Genomic DNA, 16,121 nt, shown 5'->3' with positions numbered 1-16,121 from the left:
AAAATGAAAATATATTGGAAAAGCTAAATTTGTCCCGTATGAGTAGGATAGTCAAATGGATATGAGATGTTTAGATTAATGCAATGTGAATTATGGCCAATATTTACTTATTGATTGATTAACTTAGTGTGTGGTACATTTGTAGGTGTGTGTGTGTGTTCCTATGAATGGAGGCCAGGGGAGAGAACTGGCATCCCTTTTTCTCCCTCACGGCCCTCGGCCCTCTTCCTTTGAGGCAGGACCTCTCCCTGAGCCCACAGCTTACTTTGTCAGCAATCTCCCTTTATTATTCTCGCAATAGTGCTGGGGTTACAGGCAAGCGAGGCCACACCCTGCTTGCCCCATGAGTGCTGGGACCAGAACTCAGGTCCTCAGGGCTGTGCAGCAAGCCCTCCTAACCACTCAGCAATCCCTCCAGTCCCAAGCTCAGTCAAATCCAGGAAGCAAGTGGCTGTGTACATGCGTCCTTCCCGCCTCTCTGTGACTGCAGACACACAGTGTACCATGGTGCTGCTCTCCGACTCAGGCTAACCATGGGAGATACACAAATGGCTGCATATTCCCTCCCAGGGCCTCTCGCCCTTTTGATCCTCAGCTGCCTGTGGTGCCTTTACTCTTAGAACACGTGGAGTGATGCTAGGCAGTTCAATATGCACCCTGTAAGAGGACCAGCAGCTTTCATCTGGGGCTTGGGCTCCAAACCATTACATAGCTCCTGGCCTGCTGCAAGAAGTGTCTGCGGTGGTCCTGACCTTGTGCTATAGAAGAGAAGCAGAGGCAGTTGCTGCTCCTGAGGTGAGGGGATTCCTGCTACCGGGACTCTAGGTAGACTAGAAACCAGAGGGCAACCACTGGCTGGCCTCAATCAACACCTTTCTGAATTTCTGGCCCATGAAATTGCGAAATAGAATTAAATCGTTATTAATTAAAGACACTGAGTTTGGGACCACTTATTATGCAATAAGAGATAATTAAAAACTATACTTTAGCTCAATTAGAAAGAGACGTATCACAGGTTTTTGAAAATGAGGGTTTTTATGAATAACATCCAACATCGTAACTCAGCTATGTATGTGAAATCAACATCTGACTAAGAATTCCTTGTTCCCTTAAGATTTAACCAGTGACCACTGGACCCTAGTGGCTCGAAGGCACAGTTCACTGTTGTCCTTAAGGTGTGGAGTGAGCATCCCTGTCTTTGTCACCGTAATCTAGTCTGTGGCCCAGTATCGCCATCCTAGGAACTGGGTCAAAGGAGGACACATGCAGCTGCTGAATGTAGCCAGGTCCTGAGGGGTCCACAGAACAGGAGGGCGTGGAGACCACAGCAGGAGTGGGCGTCACACTGCTGAGCAGGTCGGGCAGCCTTCGTCTTACTGCAGCCCTTCTCTTGCACTCTCTGGCCTGTGGCTGCCTGTGCAGAGCCCTCTTCCTCAGGGCTGGTACACGTCACTGGAAAGACTTTAGTTGTTGCTGCGGAGACTCTTTTGAAGCACAAATGAGCCACAGGAGGAAAGTGTGCTTTCAAGCCTGGACGTACGTCATGCATGTGCTGAAGTCACAGCTTAGTTAGACAAGTGAGGTCTAGAAGTCTGCCTTCTGGTTCTTTGGAAACATCCTTTATAATTGGGGTGAATGCAAAACAGACTTAATGTAAATATTGTTCATGGAATAATCATGCAAGTTTTGTTTTTGTGGGGAATAATGATATGGAAACAAGTGCCATGGAATTCATTAGTGCCAAAGAGTGGATTCCAGCAAACCAGTAAAGGCATCCCAGAGCACCCAGCCTGGGTGCAGCCCTCTTCATGCCTCACTCCTTTGGCAGTGTCCCGCTGCTTCCCCCCTTGTGGTGAAGGATTAACTTTCTCCTTGTGGCTGTGCTGATCTAATGTTCACATATAATTGTTCACATATAATATATATCAAGCCACTCAAGACTGTCTGTGAGGAGAGGCTGCATGGAGAATAGTGTAGGCCATCTCAGGAGTACCCTTGACAGGTGTGAGCTCCTGTGCAGGACAAGCTCCCCATTCCCACTGCCCTGATGAGAGCGGTGCTCTTCCTGCTATCTCCAGCTCCCACACAGGGGCTTGCTGTCTTCCCATGATTCACTGTGTGGATTTCTATATCCATGCCTCGAGTGAGTGAAGGGTGGGCACCTTAGCTGCCTTGTCATCAATGCCTCTCCTCCTCAGGCATTGCCGGGAGCCAAGGCCAGCTAGTGGAAAGTTACAGACAGCTGCAACAAGGTCGTAGGTGAGAGATTTACGTTTCCGGAACCTATGAGACATCAGTGCATCAGGCTAGACATTTTGAGATATCTTAGCTGACATTCTTGTAGTACCTCTTTTATAAACATTCTTGCGGTGTTCTGCATCATCATTAATCACCCTATTATGTTTTATAAACTATATTGCTGACACATTTTCCCTTCCTGCCTTCTCCCTATAAAGTTGTGTGAAAATTTTCAAATACAGGAGAGTGAGATCAGACTATAGACTTGCTCTCATTCCTTGTGTCTCTGGAACCCCATTCTTTTCACCCCTCCTTAGGAACCCGTTGAATTCCTGCTGGACAGGACAAGGCATCACGTTCCCTTACACCCATGGGCTTCCCTGGCTTTTGCACATCCATGAATGCTGGATACAGCTCTTCTCTGGCCTTCAGTGGAAACACCCACACCAAACATCTGCTGAGCACCAATGTGGAATCCCATGCTCTCCTGTGATCGTATCAATAGTGCTTAGAAATAGGTGTTGCAACTGTGTTTCAGAGAGGAAATGTGAGGCCTGGGGATGCTGAGATGCACACCCAGATCTCCCAGCTCTGTGCTCTGTGGTCTCACTTAGCCAGCGCAGTGAGAGTGGAGATGTTGGAAAGGGTTGCTGGGAGTGTGACATCAGTGCAAGCTGAACAGGCAGCTTGTTCTTGGCATCTGCTCCATCCTGGGTTTCCCTTAAAGGTTTGCTGAGAAGAAATAAGACCTGTATATATGTGTGGAACTTTTGCTAGCTCCTTCTCTCCATTTCTCTTTGCAGGGTGACACATCCACAGAAGAGGTAAATCACACCCTGTAACCTCTTTGCCCACTTCCCAACACACCACAAGGAAGTGGTCTTTACCTGGAAGCCATCAGTTCCCTACCAAGGAGGACCAGGGTCTGCTTTCCTGAGCAAGCTCCACCCTGCCTGTGTGCTGGGACTCTCATGCTGCCTGACATCGCCTGGGGTCACAATCAGACCAGGAGTCCAGGTGAGGCTAACAGTGATGACCTGGGGAGAGTGACTCAGACCGAAGGGACCTGGGATGTCCCATGTCCTCCTGAGCACTCTGCCAGTTCTATTCTTCAGCTCTGCTACACACAAATGAGTATACGAATGGGCACAGGGAAAGCAGAGCTCCCAGGGCAGGATAATGGCAGACGAGACAGTGCCTCCCGCAAGCCTAGGCATTGCGTAGAAGGTAACATTTTTGTTGTGTCCCCCACCAGGCTATTCAGCCATAGTCGAAGGACAGTGTACTTTTCAGATCACTGCAGGGGAGATCACTGCCTACTGGCATTAACATCAAGTTCTCCGCCACAAGGTGGTGCTCTTCCCGCGATGGACGGGATCCCTGAGGCTCAGAAATAGGGCTATGTGCACGCCACCGCCTTTTAGAGGACTGCCACCATGTTGACACCTTAAGGAGAATGGGCTAATCAGATTATTTAGTATACTGACATCATCTTCTGTTTGTTTATCCACAGAAGACCGTGTCATCGGTACCAAGAAAGCCAGCCCACTGTGTGTGCTGAGCTGCTGTCATCTACATGCAAGAAGCACACAGGGTCTGCATAACTGACGGCTGAGGTGCTTTGCACTGGCAAAGACACCAAGCTATGGAGGGACTCTCTCATCTCACCCTTGGCCCTTTACTACCTATTGCTCACAGGCTGGGTTGATTTTTTTTTTTTTTTTTGTAAAATGTAAATATGATCAGTTTCCTTTCTAATAAAAACCGTGTGCAAATTTTTACCTCAAATACAGAGCAAGATGAAAAATAAAAGGCAAATACCAGATTAGCCTCCGAGATCCTGTCAGAATTGCTGGGTCACTTTCCTAATCCTATGCTTGGCACCTTCCCAAGGCCCAGCACCTCAGCCCTGGCCCTCATAGACATGAACAGGTCTCTCCAGCCAGACCGCCTGCAGATGAGGGAGATGTTGGAGGCACAGGGCACAGGGCATTCTGAGATGAGCAGCAGGGCAGGGTCTGTTTTCAGGTGGCACATGGAAGGCTTCTTTATGAAGTTTCCCTAAAGGAGACTTAGAAAGGAGACATGTGAGAACAGCCACCGGCCAGTGGACATAGTCATCTGCTCACTGAGGTCTCTGTCCTACTTACAGCTTCCCTCCATTCTGATCTTGATCTTTCCCGTCCAGTCCAGCACCACAAGGGCACCACCAGCCTCGTTATGCATATCCCACATTTCAGAGCCCATATTCGTATCATTTTCTATTATACAGAATCCTTTTTGAAATGACCAGAACGCTGCCACCATCACTAAGGAACAGATGTAATTTCCTAGCATTACCAGGTGTGCAATTCTCACACTTGAAAGAGCTGCTTCACTAACTTGTGGAAGATGACACCTCCCTCGCTTACATTAGGGTGAAGATGCTTAGCTGGACCCCAAAAAGAGGTGTGAAGATGATGTGAGCTTGGGGGTTGTGGAAAGACAAGACAGATGTAAGGAAAAACTGTGGAGTCAGCAGAGCATGGGGCTGTGTCTGCAGTGATAGCTTTGGGTAGCCTCGAGAGAGAGTTTGAGATACAAACTGACATTTTAGGGGTTAGAAAGAGGAGAGAAGTCCAAAAAAAATATAAAAACTGAACCCCTGAAATTCAGTGATATTTTCCACCTATGTCATACATCATGGCTAGAACTTCACCACAAGGAATCCCTATTTTCTTTGGTTCATGTCTCTAATTTTCCTGTGGAAGTTACCAGGACAATGCGGTTTGCTCTTAAACTGCATTACTACACTTGAATGCATTGTGCATGTTGAACTATTTCTATATTGTTATTTACCAGAATTACCCCCTATTTTTTCGTGGACACACAAACTTGAGTCACGCAGAAAAGCATTTCTTGTCTGAAGTCTTTGCTTGTAAAAGGATGGGTTCCTCATCATTGGAAAATAAGATATTGTCTCACTACAGTTGCCAAGGACTTTGTGAGAAGAGATGTTGGCAAACAAGGTTACAAGCTCACTGGCCCCGAGAGACATGTCAGCAGAGCCCCTCCCCCACGTTAGGGTCACCCAGGACACAGTTGGGCATTCTGCTCCTTCTGTCCTGGAATGGCGATGTCATTAATGTGTTATAAGGAGTCAAAACAAGATTGAGTTAAGAAAACCACCATATGAGAAAAACCGTTACTCAGGAACCAGACAGTAAAGACAGTGAGGTCTCCAGAGAGTTCCATGCCACGCGTGCTAGCATGTGCTTCCTTCCTTTGAATTTTAGAACTGTTCTCCTTGCAGGAATTTGACCCTCCTTTTATCTCTGAGGCAGGGAAGGCAGATGCACTAACTTCCGTTTCATTCGGATCCCTCGCTGTGGTGCAGCAAGACAGAAGCCTGGCTGCTGTGACCCTCTGAGCCTTTGCTTCTGCGCCATCAGGGGCCGAGGGAACTGAGAGGAAGGTCACAGAGGAGGAGGAACAGGCACTATCAGGAGGCACCGCAAGATCGTGACTCAGCAGATTTCACTTGGATGCCGACCATACTGCACTTCTGAGAGCATTGATTACAACTATTAACGCACTGGAACGAAGAGACATTTGGCGTTTTCTTAGATGTTTTCCCAAAATATGTTGTAAAAATAGAGAGGAAGTACAAGGACACAGCGTCTGACAAAAACAAATCAAGTTTATTGTAAGAAATCCTTGTGTTTGGTATTTATGTGTCTTCCGCCTGATGAACGCAATCATCTGGCTTATGCCGTCAGGGTCTGTCGTTCAGTGGCATCAAACACTCACAATTCAGTGAGGCGAGGAGCTTCAACCTGCCTTCAGTGTCTCAGCTGTAATAGCTGCCAGATGCTGGGTCCTGTCTGTGCTGACACACAAAGTCCACTGGCCTGATACTCAGCGCTAACCTTCCCTCCGCTCACTTACAGAACCTGCCTTGGAGGGCCGCTGTCAGACCTTAGGGTTTTATGTATGGACAGCTTATGCATCTGATGTGCTGATGTGAATTAATTGTGAAAAAATTCATTAAATTGAGCCATTCTTTGCTTTTCCATGCCTCTGTCAGCTGTGGCGGCCTCTGCTAACAGCTTCATGCTCTGCCTGCTTCCCTCTGCCCCTCAGTCCCACCTTTGTAGTGACTGGCAGCTAGTATCTGAGCACAGCATGAGGCTGGCCTTGGCTGGGGCTGAGTACAGGTAAGCAGGCTTTTATACTAGGGCTGTGACCTAGGCCATGGCTTCTGTGGGTCTGAACTAAAGCAGTAGGGGATGGTAAATTGTCAGGAATTTTGTGTGTGCATAGCAGATGACTGAGAGGAAGTTTGCAGTGCAGTGAGAGGGTAAGAGGGAGCTACAGACACTCAGGCTACAAGAACAGCAGCATTGGGCACCCGAGAGAGCAAGAGGAAGGTCTAGAAGAAAGGGGTACTAGCAAGCAAGACAGTGTCCCCAGTGTTCTTTGTTTGAAGCATAAGAAGAACTGGGTTTTGTTGTGTGAAACTTTCTTACTTAATGTCACTAGACTTTTCATGTTTATATCTTGTCCACAGCGCTTTCCTCTCCCCACCACCTGATAGCTACCATCTTCGTCTCTCATAACCTTGTTTCTGATTTGATGATATATATAGGATATACAAATTATATATGCATATGTGTATACATACATATGTACACATTTTATTTCTTCCCTTGTTCCTTATTTCTCTCCAAACCTCCTCGCTCCATATCATAGTCCCCTTTCTAGTTTCATGTCCTACATATTTATTCATAAGAATATAGAAATATATTCAAATTTAGATTCCACTTACAAAAGAAAACATGAAATATTTGTCTTTCTGAGCTCAGCGTATTTTGCTGAATGTAATGATCTTTTCTATCCATTTTCTTGCCCATGGCTTAATTTCATGTTTCTTCATGTTGACTAAAATTTTAGGGTGCCTGTGCAGCACAGCTTCTTTTTCCAGCCATGTATGGCGGGGCATGTAGGCTGGTTCTGTACCTTGGCTGTTGTGACTGGTGCAGCAGAAACACGGAAGGAGGGCAGTGACTCCTTAAAAGGGGGCCACACCTAGATCACTGTTCTTTCACACACAATTGGTGTATTAGTTGCTTTTCTCATTGCCATGACAGCGGTGCTGGTAAGACCGATGTAAACAAGGAAAGTTTACTTTAGCTCATAATTGAGCTACCGTCTCTCATGTCCTCTGGCCTTAGAGAGGGGTGAATGTCAGTGCTCAGATCACCTTGTAAGCCAGCCAACCTCCTGCAGTCACTCACTCCTTCACAGGCATGGTGGGACTTGTCTCCAGGTGATTCTAGACCTTGCTAGCTTAGTGGTACAACCTCACGTTACACACACATTTTCCCAACTGGCTATTTTCAAAGCACTGATAAAGAAGAAGCTTGATCCTGTCACCACAGCCTCATACACAGGGTGCTGCTGGGCGCCCCTCATCCATGCTGGAAGAAGCACAGGAAACCATTTTGAGTCAGGGGTTGGGTTATGTTCCTTGTTCCCTGCTGTTACGTGGGGACAGGCCCTTTTGCTCCCTCTGCCACCACACTGGCATGCCACAGACTCATAACCAGACTTTAAAGGCCCTTATCAATCCTGCAAGACACTGCCAGAAGAATTTACTGTCTCTTCCCTTTATTCACAAACCAGGGTAGCAATGAATCCACCCCCCTCATATCCCGAGTCGAAGCCGAAACATTTCTGTTTGGATTTAAGATTTGATAGGTTAAGATTTAACCAGGTTAAATTTGACTAATTATTTGCTCATATCCAGAAACAAATGTGACATCGCGTATATAGATATGACAGCTTAGTTTACAAACCAGGCGCTGTTAAAGCAGAATTCTGCAATGATACAAAGAAACTCATGCATGAGGCCACTCCTGAGCAGACCTGGGCAGGTTTAGACTGTTAGGCAGTGAATAAAGCATTAAGCCTTGAACTCATTCTTGAAGATGGCGACCTCAGATCCCCCAAACAGACTTTGTGGCTTATGCCTGAGTTGCAACTCAAGACTTCTGAATACACCAGGCAGCGGACACCAGTGGTGACATGGGTCTCTCTGAAGAGACTCAAGTTTTTCCAATGATACTTTTCACCTAAGAGGATATTTACAGCCAATAGATTAGCGTTGGAGAGTTCCTTGGTTGGGATTAGAGCACGGAAAATTTATCCTTAGAGACCCAAGAAAGGGATTCAGAGGGGCTTGGTGTGTGTGTGTGTGTGTGTGTGTGTGTGTGTGTGTGTGTGTGTACTGGAATTTTGGGTCTAGGAGATTTACAGCTTTTCATTATCAGTTTGTTCCTTAACAGCCACCACACGAACAGCGTTTGGGAGGAAGGTCACAGCGTAGAGTCCTGAGGGATGCTGAAGTGTGCCTTCCACAGTCAGCTAGGAAGAGAAGCCCTTCACCTGGGCACTGGGCCCTCAGCTACACTCCTTCTAGACAGGGTAGTCACTGAGGCAGGGACTATTATGGGATGTGTGCATACTCTCAGAAGTGAGTCCCAGCTCTCACAGTTGGGGCTCCGTCACCTTTGAAGATGGCCATCTCTTGTCCTCAGTTCTCCTCCCTCCCTGGATCCCATATGCACTCAGATTCTGTTTGGGGGTGAGTAGTTTGGAGCCAGAAAATGTTATTTATGAAATGATGCCATATCATATTCTGGGATTTCATATAAATTTGTCTTTGGCTGGGGAGCTAAGCTCAGAAATAGAATATATCAAAAATATGGTTCTCATTATAGAACTCAGCATTCTGACAAAAAAGCTGATAACTAGGGGGACCAGTGGGAAAAAAAACTAAAAATGTATTCAGTATTTTCCCTTCGTGTTCTGGGAGGGGATTAGTGGTTTTTACATCTTTGCTTCCCTATTTCATCAGTTTAAAGTTCTAAAGTATTTCATGATATCAACAATTTAATTTTTTCTAATTTAAAGGAAAACTCCGTTTTGAAACGGCCTGCGCGCTTTTATCTTCTGTTTTAGTCTGCCACGCTGTGAAATGTGGATCATAACCACAGTCGTGGCTTATAACTCTAATAAGCATCGGTGTTTATTCCCCTCGGCTTCCCGGTGGCAGGCACCGTGTATGGGCGAGAAACTGGGCAGCATTTTGACCTTGTGTGTTCTTTTTCATGCATTTACTGTGGTAAAGCATAGTCCTGGGTCAAGAGCAGTAAAGCGCACAGAAAATAGCACTAACAATGAAGCCACAGACATCCCTGCCCTGGGCTTCGGGACCAGCAGAGTGAGGGCTATTGGATCATGAACGGTGACGTCTGTGACGGTTGTTCTGATTCCCAAAATGTCTGCTGGGTGAGTGACAGGAAGACGGCATGTGCAGCCTGGGCACAGGGCGCGCATGCGTGGTGCCCCGTGCACCTGAGTGGAATGGGTCAGGAGTGCGGCAGTGTCTCACCATGCTTCTCGGAACAAACTCTGTAAAGGTTGGGAGTTACATATTTCTGGAAATTTCCGCTTAATAAATTCCTAGCTGTGGTTTGCTGCTGGTGGACGGGGAGGTCGTGGTCGCAGCCATTCTTGTACCTACTGTGGGGCTCCTCATACGCCGCGGTCGGCTAGATGGCAGCAGCAGCTAGGGACCTGGCTCTCTGTGCAGTTATTCATGAAGCCCCCGACGATGCCAGTTCTAGGAGCCCAGTGCTCTGACTGATAACATTTGCTTCATTCTGTGAGAAGGTGACATTATGTCTAACGCCAATCACCTCAGGCAACTGGAACAATTCTTTGTCTCTCCGCCAGGTGGCAGCATGCAACCCCACAAAGGCAGGAATTCCAGAAAAAACTGCACCAACAGACTGTTTGGCTGTTCTCTGAGGTGGCTACGCTGCCCTCCATCTTTAGAGAGGTGACAACAGGCAAGTCTATTCAAGGGGGCAAACAGCTTTCTGCTGGGGACACACATCACACCGAGGTTATTGCCAAGGGCCGAGGGATGGCGGCTGGCCTGCACTTCCCACCCTGCCGGTACTGTGTACCTTCTGGTGGGCACAGCGGCCTCTTCGTCGCTCCGTTTCATAGGACGCTGTTGTTCAGTGGTGAAGTGAATGTTCTAAACAAGGCATTCTCTGCGCCGTTGCTTCATTGTTGAAAACTTAAGAACGCGTGACATTCAAAGTGGTAGGGAAGCCGCGGTGGGTTTTCAGAAGACATTGCTGAGAAGCAGAGATAACTGCAGAAGTGGAGTGGAAGCGCTGGTTACAGGGAATCGGTGACGAAATCGGTGAGAGGAGGTGGGAGGCCGGGGGTTGAACACTAGGAACTCGATAGGCCTGACCCATGGCAGGGCCTGGCCGGGGGAGCAGAGAAACCCGGCGGACCCTGGCCTCTCTGTGGAGCAGCCTGAAGGTGGGGAAGGCAGCGGACCAGGGGACTATTGGGGGAATCCGTCTTTCTTGTGTCCTTGAGCTTCGTCGACTCCCTCCAATCGCAAGAGGATTTCTTCCTCTTAATTTTACCCAGGCTGAAACTCAGCTGCACAGGGACCGGGACGTGGCAGACCCGAGGAGGCATCTGTACCCACATCCCTTTCTCTTCCCGTGAATACTGGGAAGGGGAAGCACACTTAGAAATGACCTTAAGCATTTTAACGGCTCCAGTAAGACATAAAACCTACCATGTTTATATAACATCATCCACTTCTTTGAGGAATGTTAAGATCAAGTTGAGCCTTCTACTCCTCAATGTTCATCTTTCGTGTGTGGTGAAAACATGGCGGACACTTCCTTCCAACTTTCTTTCATCTTCTGTGGTTGCCACACTGTGCTCAGCCCCCCAAACCATTTTCTCCTCCCTAACTGTGCCTCAGTTCCACCAACCAGCTTCCCTTTACCCTCGTTAGCTCCTGCTCTGCCAGCCTTGAATAACTTCTGAATGTTATCGTTATGGATACTTATTGCGATGTCTTCACTCTTGGAAACCTTATTTTCACCCGGTGTCCCCACTGTTTTCTGAGGGTAGCCCTGCCCTTCTGTGTATGTTTTATCTGAACCCGGAGACAGCCCCTCTCTCCCTGGCTCTTTCAGTAATGGTTATTGCACTAATGTCAATATTGGCCAAAGGAAAGGCAGCCTGCACAGCAGAAGAATGTGAGAGGTGGAGATAAACAGCAGCCGGGCCAGAAAACCAGCAGACGTAGCGCCCCCCCCTCCCCCGCCGTGGTGGCTCTGTGCGTTCCTCAGTCTTCCTTCGTGGCTGCGGTGTGCGATGCGACTTCGCTCATTCCCTTTTCAGAGTGACTACGTATGACGTAACGCCGCAGCCCTTCTGGCCCAGCTCCACGCAGCCAGAAAGAGCAAAGTGAGCCCCTGTGGACCCCGGTTTCTTCTGCTGAGCCCAAGTACTGCCCTGCCCACTGTTCTGCAGCCATGGCTGATGGCGAGGTGGAATGGGCTGAAGTCAAGCAGCATTCCTTCTTTCTCATTTCAGAGGGGGGTAAATAGCTACAAAACAGGACTATGCTCACGCCCACCGAGCTTCAGGGAAAGACAAGGAGCAGACAGCAGGGAGCTAGGGCTTCCGTCCTCACCGCTGGGAAATCAGTGCTTAGCACGAGTAGTAAGTGTTCAGGCGTATTCCATTATGGATGCTAAGAAAAGAGGACAAACCTCCTTTATGGTGCTCCTCAGCTACCTCTCTCTCTCTTTCTTATCATTTTTAATCACTTTGTGTTAGGACAGAACCCTGTTCAGTCACATGCTAAGCAAATACTTTAGGCCTCAGTTCTGTTTCTAGACCCTTTAACTGTATTTGTATGTATATGCATGTGTGCCTCTCTGTGTTGGGTATGTGTGCATGTGTATTGTATGCACATGTGTGCAGGTGCACAGATCCCTGTGTATTATTGTGGCCAGACAAGACCATTGGTTGTCCTGCTCTATCACTTAGCACATTTTTTACTAGCAAGGCTTCCTTTTTGGCTAGGCTGGATAACTCACTCCCATGATTGTTCGATCTCCTGTCTACCCAAACCCATCACTCAGTGCTGGGCCTAAGGCACAGGCAGTCAGGCTAGGCTTTGCTGTGAGTCTTAGTGATCAGAACTCAGGTGGCCATGCTTACACAGCAGACATTCTTAACCACTGAGCCACCCCACCCCACAACTGTATTTTAACGAAAGAAAAGCACACTGGCAAGGTGGTGTGTATGGGGGAGGTGCTGTTTGTGTCAGCCTGGAAGTGCCTGGAAATCAGCCATGCCCTAAGAAGCTAGAACTTCCCAGAAAAGGGGGCAGGGAGCTCCAACAGTTTGCTGAAGCCTACATATTCCTGGAGGTACCTGCCAGTGAAATTAACACAGGTCCACAATGTCCACTCACTGCAATGAGAAAAATCTCCCACCAGCGTGCAGAATGTTCCTCCAAGCTTAGTGTGTCAGCTTTGGCGCCACTGTCTTAAACTGATTATGTTGTCTTTAAAGTGCTTGTGTCAGCCATTGTCTCACTTAGAGCAATGGGCTGTTATGAGACCAGTTTATGTGTCCTGAGAAGCTCTTTGAATAGGAGCTTAGATGAATGCCCCAAGAAGCCTGAAGTATCATCTCCTGTGGGGTGCCACAGTCACATGAGAGAGAACATGGGCCATATAGTAAACATCTTTGCCCTTTATTTCTATTCACAATGCTTTATGCTAGCCACAGCTGGACTCGAGGGTCAAGAAACACACAAACAAACCAAAAATACAAAGCAAAAAAAACAACCCCACCAAGAAAACAAAACAAAACAAACAAACAAACAAACAAAACCAATGTCATTTGGAGTCAGAAGAAATCCCTTGAAATGTTCTTCAAAAAGTTGGATATAATCAAGCACCTGATCACCTTCCGGTCGACGGGGATCTGGGCCGCAAGGGACGCCTTAAATGGTGACAAGAGGGTATAATCAACAAAGCTGAAGTGTAGAAAACTGACGTGCAAAACCATTTTTAATCACTTCTTTTATTCTTTGAGATTTTAATATAATTACATCATTTCCCTTTACTCTCTCCTGATCTTCCCATATACCCTTCCCTACTCCTTCAAATTCATGCTCTGTTACCACTAATTGTTGTTTAATGCACACACACACAGCCTCCTAGATATAACGTGTTAGCCATCTCTGTGCGTGTTTTCAGGGCTGGCCGTTTGGTGCTGGCTAACCGGGTGTGCTCTCCCTGAGTACCGGCCACGTCTTCCACTGTGAAACTCCTCAGCTGCCTATAGCTCTTTGTGCAGGTCTTTCTGTCATTCACTCCGGCATGTCCATAGTTGTCGTTGTTTAGCTCACATTTGTGCAGTCATGTTGGTGAGACTTTATGAGTGTAACTTCCGACATTTCTATGAGACACAATCTCACAGCAAACTCCCTGATCCTCTGGCCCTTGCTGTCCTTCTGCCTCCGCCTCCACCATGTTTCCTGAGTCTTAGGTGAAGGAGTTGTTTTGTAGATGTATTCATTGGAACTGGGCTCCACAATTCCACATTTTAATTGGTTATGGTTTTCTGTAAGAATATCCATTTGTTGCAAAGAGAAGTTTCTTTGCTGGGGATTGAGGACTGTAGTTATTGGTGGGCACAAGAACAAGTATTTAGAATGTAGTTAAGGTTTAGTAAGGGTGGTTGTAGGTTCTCCTTCAATAACCATGACTTTTCCAGGAACACTAGGCAGTAGGCTTTTCAGTACAAGGTATAATTTTCTCTTGCTAATTATGTCTTAAGTCCAATTTGAGAATTGTTGGCTACCACCAAAGTATTCATGCTGCTGTGGCACCCTTAGAGTTATTGTGCCAAGAAGGTTGTTGTGTGGAAAATGAGCCATTTTTATTTCTATTATTAAAAAATGGGAGGACTCTAACATTAAAAGAAACATCAAGCCAAGCTGGAAGCTCACCTGCATCCAAATCTAACCAAAGAGACCTATAAGATATGATAAACATAATGAAATCTATATACCTAAAAAAGATAATCAATTGAGCGGACATGGGGTAAGATGATCAATCCTCATTTAGAAAGACAGATGGGATGTGCATTGAATGTATGACAGGAGTCTACTGAGCGCATCTGAAAGACTCTAAATAGCAGTGTTGTCAAAGCAAAGACTCATGACCAAACCTTTGGCAGAGTACAGGGAATCATAAGAAAGAAGGGGAGTTAGTCTGATGGGGAAAGGATAGGTGCTCCACAAGGACCAAATATATCTGGGCACAGGGTCTTTTCTGAGACTGACATTCAACCAAGGACCATGTATGGATATAACCTAGAACCTCCACTCAGATGTAGCCTGTGGTAGCTCAGTAACCAATTGGTTTCCCAAAGTGAGGGGAACAGGGACTATTTCTAACAGGAACTCAATGACTGGCTCTTTGGTCTCCCCACCCCCGAAGAGAGGAGCAGTCCTGTTAGGCCACAGAGGAGGGCTTTGCAGCCAGTCCTGAAGATACCTGATAAAACAGGATCAGATGAATGGGGAGGAGGTCCCCCCTATCAGTGGACTTGGAAAGGGGCACGGTGAAGATGAGGGAGGGAGGGAGGGACTGGGAGGGAATGAGGGATCGGGACACGGCTGGGATACAGAGTTAATAAAATGTAACTGATAAAAAAAAATAATAAAAATAAAAAAATTTTAATTCTAAAAAAAAAAAATCTAACCAAAGACCCTCTTGAAGGACTGAATGCAGAAAGCTGGAAAGACTGGGCTATTGAGAAGCAGTTGTTTGCACAGAATCATGCTGAGAATGAAAACACAGTGAAGCAACTGAAACCAGATTGATAAGATGATTAGGGTAAGCCTTATTGGGATTTCTGATTTTAGCTGTGATGGATGGGATTCTAGCAGATCAGACATCTCTCGTCCTAAACGGAGAACACAGCATTTAAAACATTCCCTGGGCTCCTTGTAAAGTAACTTTCTTGCTAATATAAATGCCACAACAGCAGACCTGTTCAGCGGCAACTGAAAGCCCTCCAGAGCCCTGAACTTGAAGGTCAGCAATCCCTAAGAGCAAAGGACAGCTCTGTGTACATCCTGCCAGTCTACACTGTGTGCCCAGTTGAAATTAAACTGGACGAAAAGCTTGAAAGCTCCATCAGAAAGCAACAGCTGGGCAGAGCTTCAGGCTGTCTCACAGAACTCGGGATCTAACATTTGATTTAGACTGTCAGTCAGTCCAGCTAGGGTTTGGGGAGCTGGGCCATCTGTCTAAGACCCAGGGTGAGGCCTAGGTAGGACTCTTTAAAGGTTTAAGTCACCAGAGAGAAGAGCTGCCATAGGGAAGTGTCAGTCAGATATCCTGGACTATCAGCTGGGACATCTGAAACCTTGAAGGAACACACCCTAAGAAGAGCACAGGATGGAAGTGACCACAACTCTTAAAGAGCCAAGAGTGGCAAAACGGGAGCTGTGCCCAAACCACAAGCCAAAGAGAGGGCTATCACACCCTGACTGGAGGTGTTAATAATTAATTAATAACGGAATTAATGCCCCACTACCCATGTGCATCAATCGGAGAAGCAGAAGTAAGCACATGAAACTGTCACCGAGACCCACACTGACGGGGCCACATCTAAGAGGCACAGGTGGGAACACAAAGGGCTGCCAGTTCCCAGTCTGGGGCACTGGGATCACAGAAGATGAAGCTTAAAGTAAACCCTCAGTGTCATGCTGGATGTGCGTGAATGACTGATGATGGAAATACAGAAGTAAAAATGATAATTTTTTCATTCAGAAGAATTCCGAATAATCTTGTATTTTTTTTTTTCTCCAAGAGGCAAAACTTGGTGAGAAACTACCTAAATGGATTGACTGACTTCCCTCCTCCCTCTGTCTTCCATCCCTCTCTCCCTCCGTCCGTCTGTTCCTCTCACCTCTCGTG

General features: G+C 46.9%; 1 protein-coding gene across 4 annotated transcripts in view; it reads left to right on the top strand.

Annotated features, from left to right (window-relative positions):
• Lig4 (DNA ligase 4) overlaps window positions 1-6,271 on the top strand; it is a 31,673-nt gene extending 25,402 nt beyond the window's left edge. For all 4 annotated transcript variants that reach the window (XR_009591282.1, XR_009591280.1, XR_009591283.1 and 1 more), the window contains exons 2-3: window positions 3,042-3,255; window positions 3,752-6,271. The gene's annotated coding sequence lies outside the window, so the exon portion shown is untranslated. The remainder of the gene's footprint in view (window positions 1-3,041; window positions 3,256-3,751) is intronic.
• The last annotated feature ends 9,850 nt before the right edge of the window (window positions 6,272-16,121 follow it).

This window comes from Meriones unguiculatus, chromosome 4, assembly GCF_030254825.1.
Source record: "Meriones unguiculatus strain TT.TT164.6M chromosome 4, Bangor_MerUng_6.1, whole genome shotgun sequence".
Classification (NCBI taxonomy): domain Eukaryota; kingdom Metazoa; phylum Chordata; class Mammalia; order Rodentia; family Muridae; genus Meriones; species Meriones unguiculatus.
Note: the sequence above shows the minus strand (reverse complement) of the source record. Positions and strands in the feature narration are given on the sequence as shown.